Source organism: Gossypium arboreum, chromosome 10 (genome assembly GCF_025698485.1).
Source record: "Gossypium arboreum isolate Shixiya-1 chromosome 10, ASM2569848v2, whole genome shotgun sequence".
NCBI lineage: Eukaryota > Viridiplantae > Streptophyta > Magnoliopsida > Malvales > Malvaceae > Gossypium > Gossypium arboreum.
Window position 1 is genome coordinate 21,202,418 of NC_069079.1, and position 10,109 is coordinate 21,212,526.

At 33.4% G+C, this 10,109-nt stretch overlaps 1 non-coding gene across 1 annotated transcript; it reads right to left on the reverse strand.

Moving 5' to 3' along the window:
* Window positions 1-9,594: 9,594 nt before the first annotated feature.
* On the reverse strand, window positions 9,595-9,701 carry LOC128283051 (small nucleolar RNA R71). The gene has a single exon (XR_008273392.1). It is a non-coding gene; the product is annotated as a small nucleolar RNA R71 (small nucleolar RNA).
* Between the last annotated feature and the right edge of the window lie 408 nt (window positions 9,702-10,109).

Below are 10,109 nucleotides of genomic sequence, written 5' to 3' on the forward strand. Positions count from 1 at the left end.
GCCTATAAAACAAGTTCCTTAAGTGCAAAAATAGACCGAATTAACTACTATATAAGATGACAAGTCAATGGAATCATACATGTGAATTCATGGATAAAGCAGATTCAAAATATAGATTCATAGAAGAAACTTTATGAACATAGTAGATTCATACATGGGGACTTTTTTGCGAACTTTGTATGGCAAAATCTCACATATAAATTTGATGTAAAACTAAAAGAAAAAGTCTAGCGGACTTGCATAACTTACATATGCCATGACCATGGTCTTTCTTACACATATAAGGCTTTAAGCCTTAGACCCCATAGAATCTCATACATTAAAGAATCCATTAGGGTTATCGCAAACATGTGCACATATATATTCATACAGTCCAACCGAACCTCTGCAAAAATGAATACTAAGCGTGTACATTCTTCGTACACTCTGCCTGAACCTCCGTAAAACCAATATCATGAGGCACAGAGTGCACAACATGCCATTTCTTCATTCCCCTAAACATCCCTCCATACCTCCATACTCCGCATATATTCATATTTATGACAAACATATAACAAGCATTCAACTGAACATATTGTTAATAACACAACATAGATCATATTAAACATATCTATCAGACCAATTCAATGATAACTTTTTCAGTAATGATTTTACCAATGAAAGGTTATCAAACAATGAACTGATACATATAATCAAACATGCATCTGCAAATCATCACTTTGCATACTTCAATCGTACATCAAAACAACCTACAATAATTCAACACTTCATCAACAGAACATAAAGTCAAACATAACACAATAACACAGTACTGATATATATAAAATAACCACAAAGAGTTTGAGTTTAGAAACTCACCAACAAAATACCTAGGGTTGACATAGCTTACAGCTGCTTAGCCTTCACTTTATCACTTGAGCCTCGTTTTTCTTGGTTAGCTAAGCATAACAACCATATAAAGATAAAAAAAAAAGACATACATTTGTAAGAAAACCTTAATTCATATGTATGCAAATGAGTTATAAATGTTAACTTCGACTTAAATCATCACTGTTCAAAAAAAAAAAAGAATTATACTGCAATCCTCAAAATTTCCTTCCTTTTACTTAAATCAAAAGGTATGTAAGAGTTAGACAGATTACTAGATTACTAAACTCTCAAATATTTATTCTAACACCCTAGATTCTTTACTTCATACAAATCACTCCGTAATTTTCCTTTCTTATAGCATGAACCAGAGAAGAAGATGAAAGAATGAAAAATGAATACCAGAATGAAAGAATCCTCTCAATATATAATCTTTCCACTACCATTTCCCTTATCTCAGATTGTTTAGTATTATTAATATCCTTAATCATAATGTTTCCCATTAACAGAGACTCTTAGTTCTAATGTAACAAAACTAAATTTAAATTCTAACTATTTACCAATCAACCCGCTGACTTGCCACAAATCGTAGTGGCAGATTAAGTATTTTTTGTCACTTAATGAGCTTGCTTTCTAGGCATTTTAATATATATTTTTTCATTTTTGCATTTCTTAGTTTAGGATTAAAATATTAAAAAATAAGTGTTTTTACGCATTTTTTTGAGTTAGTTGATCTAATCGGGCCAATATCGACCTTAAGGTGAATTTAATAAACTAATTGAGTGTGCATGATATCCCATTGAAGGCCCAAAAGCATAAGAAATTATGAATGGGTTGTAACACAAGCTTTCAGAGTCCAAATACAACTGAGTTGATCAAGGAATTCATATTCGAAGTTGTGTGTCATGACACGCAGAAGGCTGTGTTGCAACATAGGTGCGATGTGGGGCTAAAAAAAAGCAAGGGTATTTTCATTCGCACAACACAACCTTTTATGTAATTAAGGCTGGTGTTTACCCTAATTAAGGCTGTTAAACTCTTCTATAAAGAGCTAAGTTGACGAAAGTTTTGGAAGCTTTTTGCCACATTAGTTTTAGGGTTTATTTTAGTATATTTAGGTTAGTTTAGGTTTTATTTTATTTTTCTAAACAATTTTTATTTCTTGTTCTTCGGCTCGGGTTCAATTTGAATCCAAGTCTTCACAATTCAATATTACAGTATTTTTCTTTTACTCTTTAATTGTAAACGACGAGATCTCGAGCACTATCAAAGGATTTTCCTATTTCGAGCACTCCACGATATCATACAGATATCGTCTACTAGTTGATTAGTTAGGCAAAGAGGTAATATTGTCTAGGTGATAACTAATCTTCTCATAAAACCCTAGTTTTGAATATTACAACCACAGAAGCGAGTTAATCTTCTGCCTGTTATTCGAGAGGTTTTTGTTTGTTAATATTCTTTTAGTAGTTTTGATTTTTAATTTTGTTTTCTTATATTAATCTTTAATATTGATTTTCGTAATATGATTTTCAATAATTACTGTTTAAACATGTTGTTGTATTTAGCTCAACCTCTCTTGGGTACGATCCTCGGAATACTTTCCTATGTTCCATTATAACACACATATATATTACAAATTGACCTGTTCGCTTGCAGATACCGTATTGATTTGATATATTTTTATTTACATGATTTATACTCTAAATGTTTGCACATTTGGAGGCAGTCACTCGCAAGATTCTCATATTCACATTAGAACCCGCTTAAACAGACAATTTTCTAATTAAGTAATCAAAATTTTCATTATGCCAAACCTTTAATGTTTCTGAGTGTACAACCTGCCGCCAAATGTAGTGGTAGTTTTAGTACATTTCAGCACTTAAGGAGCTTGTTTTCTGGTGGTTTTATATTTAATTATCACATTTTCAACTTTTGTAGTTTAGATTTAATTATGTGCAAAATAAGCGTTTTTACGCAAGAATTAATGTTAGTTCACCTATTAGGCCAATGCGACCATTAGGTAGTTTTAATATGCTTAATTGAGTGTGCAAGATGTGTATTTAGCATCTCAATAGCCTTATAGATGACACCCGAGTGTAGCACAAGTTTCTCGAAATACAACACATGAAACCGAAACTCTAAGTCCAATATATTGGTGTTGTGAGATATAGGTCTGAACAGGGGAGGCAAGAATCGACAAGGCTAAAATCGTCCGCATAATCAATAATTTTCCTAATATTATGTAACACCCCTAACTCATATCCGTCGCCTGAATAGGGTTGCGAGGCATTACCAGATAACACATCTCAGTCACATACATTTATACATTCAACTGAAAATCCATTCAAAACATTCACAATGTCCCTTGTAAGGCTCTACCAGACCTTAAAACATGCTTATAAGTGGTTTGGGACTAAACCAATAACATTAGCAAACTTTGAGAAACTTAGAAAATTTTCAAACATTTAAGGGTCACACGCCCGTGTGAACAGGCCGTGTACCTCACACGGCTACCAGATACGCCCGTGTCACAGGCTGTGTGAAAATAGGGCATACATACTGACTTGTACCACACGGCCAAGGACACGCCCGTGTGCCATGGCCGTGGGAAAATTAGGGAGGTTACTGACTTGGCCACACGGTCGGCCACATGCCCATGTACCAGCTTGTATGCCATACACGGCCAATAGACACGCCCGTGCGTCTAGGCCGTGCCAAACCTATAAGGTATTCTGCCTTAATTCGAAGGGATACCCAGGGGACACACGGCCGTATAGCCTAATCGTGTGTCGCATACAGTTGAGACACACGTCCGTGTCTCTACCCGTGTGGACAAAAATAGGCCATTTGTAAAGCCAATTTGCCACCCTTTTTCTCATGCACATAAAGCAACCAAAATATACCATTTCAATGCATATATAAATAGCCAAAACATGCCAATTCATACACATATTATGCCATCTATCCTCAACCATTTCAACTACTCAATTTCATATTCAAAACATACCAAATCATAAGGTCACATTATAACCATCAACCAAAATCATTAATAAGCCATTTCAAATGACCATATACATTTCCAACAACCATATCAAAAAGACCATAGCCTATACATGCCATAAACTAAGCCACAAGATGTAAAGATACCAAAAATCAATAGTCGGATAGTGTGATGTGATCTCTGATGACTTCTAACCCGAGTGAACGTCCGAGACACTATAAAACATAGAAAAATAACACAAAATAAGCGTCACAGCTTAGTAAGTTCATATGTGAGCCTAAAATGATCACAACATTTATATAGCAATTCAAAATAGATAAATCATTATCATTTAAAACATCAATTCATGAGCTAACATCAAATTATTCATGTCCTCATTTGCAAATTCTCAACTTCATATAACTCGATACTTTGGTAGTTTTACCGTACACCTGTACCGATATCTTTCTAATTATCACCCATACTCTTATTAAACCTCTCTGGTTTATAAGTGCTTATGATACAAATTCATAGATTTTCCGATGCCATAGCCCAACTATGGTCTTATGCCATAACATGGTTATGGTCTTATTAATCGATTGCCATATGTATATTTAGTTTAAACAACTATTATTCATATCTCACATAACATTCAATATATACTTTATTATAGTCAAATAAACACATTTTGACATTTTGAAATGAGACATACTTATACTCAATTCTTTCTTATTTAATATACATAATACAATATGAACTCACCAATTTACTTTTATTCAATTTTCACATAAGTTCTGTACGTACCTGTATTACTTATTCCAACCGTACTTTAATACTCGTCTTGACTATGCCCGTTGAATCATTTGATATTTCGCACACTAAGTGCCATTATCAATATCTCGTACACTAAGTGCCATTCTCAATATTTCGCACACTAAATGCCGTATTTGATGCCCCGCACACTAAGTTCTGTACATAGCCGAAGCTATCTCAAATCACACACTAAGTACCAAATTTAGCCGATATATCATCAAACATAACAATAGTCACGTATATACAATTTATACGATATCAAAACATTAAAAGCATAAATATAACAATACTTATTGCAAACAAACTTACCTCGATCGTCAAAACGATGGAACGGATCGACTAGTCTGATACTTTGTTTTCTCCGGTTCTAGATTCGAATCTCATTTTTCTCAATCTATATAATAACAAAATCAACTTATTTAATCATTAATACATTCAATTTAACACAATTTACACATTTTGGAAAAATTACACTTTTGCCCCTATTATTTCACATTTTTGTAATTTAATCCTTATCACATAAAATCACAATTTCATACAATTTCATCCTACCCATGCTTAGTTGAATTCTTCTTATTGCCATAGCAGCCCACATTTCCCAAATAATCACACTTTTAACCACATAATTTCATAATTTCACAAATTATCCCATAATTTGCATTTTTACTCAAAATCACTTTGTAAAATATGTAAAACTATCATCTAACTTCCATATTTCATCAAAAATCATCAAAAATTATGAATATTAATCAATGGAATCTCATAAAATCTTTAACATTTTTGAAAACGGAGATACGGGCTAGCTAGATTAAGCTGCAAAGATCTCAAAAACGTAGAAATTATTAAAAACGGAGTTAAAACCGTACCTATTTGAGCAAAAACACCATGGCCGAATATCAAGCTCATCCATGGCTATTATAAACCATATATTTGGTTGCAAATGGATGAAAGATGATGATATTTGGCTTTTGTTTTATTAATATTAACCTTTATTAACTATTTACTTAATTAACCTTTAAAAACATTAGCAATTACACCAATTGCCACTCCACTATCCTCCAATAATTCAAAAATGGGCTGTTTGCCACATAAGGACCTCCACTTTAAAGTTCTATAGCTATTTGACACTTTTAGCTTATAGAATACAACTTTTGCACTTTATGTGATTTAGTCCTTTTTACCGAATTAACCATTCAAACGGTAAAATTTCTTCACAAAACTTTCACACAAATCTAACATCATGCGTAAATATTAGAATAATAATAAAATAAATTTTTTGATGTTGGATTTGTGGTCTAGAAACCATTGTTTCGATTAATTCTAAAAACAAGTCGTTACAATGTAAGCAAGCCTTTAGGAGCTATAGTTAATAGATTTAGGTTTTATTTCATTTTATTTTTAGTTTCTAAATACTTTTTTCTTTTAAACTAGGTTCGATTTGAACCTAAGTATTTTCTATTGAAGTATTCAACAATTTTATTTCAATTTTCTTTTGCAAACATCAAGATAAGTTAGCTATTAAGAGATTACGCAACTCCGAGCACATTTGATTCAATCAATTGAGCAATTTCTTAACCTTTCTCTTAATTTTTATTCGTGTTCTTTTACATGTTTAAATTAAATATAAGAGTTATGACTTATAGATCCATGAGAGGCTAAGTCTCTAGGGAGATTAATGAGTAGATATAGGAGTAGTTAACAGAGGAATCAGGGTTTCTTGATAGAAAATAACCGGTTTTAAATTATGTGTGCCTAAATCCTAGGATTGATGACCTTAGGAAGTAATCTAGGTTAAACGAGGTTGGGAGATAAGTTTGTTGAGTAAATTATAATTTATCTCGATGGGGAAAGTGAGGTTAGGAGATAAGTAAGTACCTGTCAATTAGTTAGTTAGTAGAGGCCAAGAGGTAATACTAGTTAATTAATAGTTAAATCCATTTAAACCCAAATTCTGAAGTTAATTACAACCACTGAAATGAGTTAATTTTTGGCTTGTTATTCTAATTTAATTGTTTGTTTATTCAATTCAATTAAGTTTATGATTTTTATCTCTTTTATTATTTGCTGTAATATAACTTTTAATTATTTCTATTTAGACTTGTTATTGTAGAAGTAGATTTCTGATTTAATTCGTACTCCTTTGGGTACGATCCTCAGAATATTTCCCTTTGTTCCGTTGTGCACATCTATATTACAATTTGACCTGTATACTTTCGAACACCACTGATTTAATTTAATATTTTTTTGGTGTGGTATTTTCTAGTCAAATGTTCACACGTTTGGCGGTTATCACTGTGACAATAAAGTATTTGGTTAAAAGCCCGAAAAGTACTGTAATTGGACCCAATATGGAGGAGGCCTAAAAGACACTTATGTTAATAGGTGGACAGCTAACCCTAGTTAATATTAACTATGGTTACTACCACCTATACTCCTAATTAGATAAGGATTTCATTTTTCTAGTTGAAATAAACTTCTCTAATTCAACAAGAGTTCTACTTTCTCTTCTTATAAATAGATGACATTGGTTGGGCTATTGAGAGAATTTTAAAAAAATCATTACTCTGCCCGAAAATAGAGAGACTTTTATTCTCTTAGAATTAAATATACTTTCTGAAATAACGATTCTGTCAATTTCTATTTTAGAAGGGAATTTTTTTCTTTCCATATAAAATAAAAGAATTTCTAGTTCTATGTTTTGGTTTAATTGGTTCGAGCCCACACTCGAAGCAATTCGTGGTACGAAAATAGTAAAGAATAATGTTTAGTTGAAAGTCGAGAATGAAAAGGATCCATCTATCCGAAACATATATACGATTTTGGTCTAGGGTTTATCCTATGATAAACCATAAGATATACATATTTTTACCCCATGCTTGATATATTTATGGATGATTTCTCCTTGGTTTTATTGAATTCGATGCTTCTAATCCTTTAATTTCATGTTTTATACTCAGGAGAGCTTAGGATAGCAAAAAGAGTAAGAAACGGGCCAAAAATGGACAAATTAGGCCTAAATCAGTGTTGTACACGGCTTAGGCACTTCCACACGGGTAATCCACACGCCCTTGTGTGACACACGGGTAGACTACACGCCCGTGTGTGACACACGAGTAGACTACACCCCCGTGTGTCATAACCATGTCGACTAAGAACCAACTCAGTATTGCACATGGCCTGAGCACCTTCACACGGGCGTGGCACACGGCTGTGTCCCTGCCGAGCCCAAGCCTAGTTCTATTTAGAAAAGGGCACTTTTGAGAGTTTTGAAGCATTCCAAAGCTATATAAACACCCCAGAAGAGGATTAGAGGGGACACACTGAGTGATTAGAGGGGACACACAGAGTTGGAGGCAGGAAATACTCAAGAACAACCATTGGAATCACCTCGGAGCCAGGATCTACATCAAGACTGAAGAATTCCTTCCAATTTCCTAGAAGTTCTTTGGGTTTCTTTATGTTTTGTTGTTTTCCAAACTTTGAGATGTTTTCCATTATTATTATGAACTAAACTCCCTAAATACCTAAGTAAGATGTACCCTATGACGAATCTTATTGCTTGAATTATATGATAAAGACTTATTCTTATTCTTAATTGTGAGTTCTAAATTCTTGTTTTAATATTCCAGGGTATTAATTCAGGTTTTGATGTGCTTAATTAGTAGAGCAAAAGTCCCTATTTAAGAGTAGATCATCCATAATTAAGCGGAGTTGAATGCAATCCTAGAGACAGGATGACATAAATCTGTCGGATTAGAGTCAAATCTAATAAGGGAATCCATAGATCGAGTTAATGCGACAATAGGGGTTTTAATTAGAAAGAGATTTCAATTAATCAACCTAAAGTCAGTTGTTCTTAGTCTCGAAAAAGATATTAACATAAATTAGGGATTTCTACGGATTAAGTTAAGTGAATAAATTGTCTAATTCAGAAGTAATAAATGAAGTTTAGGTGGATTCTTCTTTAGGTATTGTCTTCTCCATCAGTTTTTCCCAAAGTATTTTCCAAACTTCATATTTGTCATAATCTTAGTTAATTAGATAAATAGTTTTAGTTTAAAAACACACTTTAATTCTTAGGCTAGATAATAAAAAGATAGTAATTACTAGTACTTTTAGTCCTCGTGGATACGATATTTTCGATCTCACCATAACTATAATACTGTTCGATAGGTGCGCTTGCCTTAAGTCGAATTTTTAGTTAGTTACACGACCACCGAGTTTTTGGCGCCGTTGCCGGGGACTAAGATATTAGGAACGCTTAATTTTTATTACTTTAGCTATTTTTTATTTTTATTACAATTTAATTTTTTTGTTTAAATTAATAAATATTTCTTTTATTTACTTCTGGCAGGTTTTTATAGTTTATGACTAGAAGAAACCCGTCAGGACCTCTACTTTTTGATAGTGAGATCGAAAGCACAGCTCGCGAAAATCGAAGAGAAATAAGACGAAGCCTACAAGAGGATGATATTCAAACCACAATTGAGGAGATGGTTGATAATCAAAATAATCAGTTACCTCCTATGGCTATTGCAGACCCAGTAAATTAGAATCCTGTTCCTCGTACTATGTATGATTATGCTAAACCTAGTTTAACAGGAGCTAAATCGAGTATAGTTAGATCTGCTATTGCTGCAAATAATTTTGAACTAAAACCTAACACGATTTAAATGATACAACAGTTTGTTCATCTTGATGGTTTGCAGGACGAGGATCCAAACACTCATTTAGTAAACTTTTTGGAATTTTGTGACACCTTTAAGATCAATGGCATTTCTGATGATGTCATTCACCTTCGGTTATTTCCCTTTTCATTGAGGAATAAGGCTAAACAGTGGTTGAACTCGTTACCACGAGGATCAATCACCACTTGGGAACAAATAACCGAAAAGTTTTTGCTTAAATATCTCCCGCTGCCTAAAAAAGCTAAACTAAGGAATGATAATTCTTCTTTTGTGCAGATGGATTTAGAAACACTCTATGATGCATGAGAGAGATATAATGATCTATTGAGAAGGTGCCCTCACCATGGGCTACCACTTTGGCTACAGGTTCAAACTTTTCACAATGGCCTGAATCCTTCGACTAGACAAATGATTGACGCAGCTACTGGTAGGACTATTAATAATAAGACACCTGAAGAGGCCTATGAATTTATAGAAGAGATGTCATTGAATAATTATCAATGGCAAGTCATGAGGAAAAAGCCAACGAAAGCAGCCAGCTTTTTTAATGTCGATTCGGTTACTATGCTATCTAATCAGGTAGAACTTTTGAATAGAAAAATTGATGGTTTACTTGGTTCTTCACAGGTTCGTCTAGTAATGCAATGCGGTGTAAGTTGAGGTGGAACAAGCAATTCAAAATACCCACCCTATGGCCACAACATGGAGAATGAACAAATGAATTATATGGGTAATAATCCTCGACCTCAAAATAATCC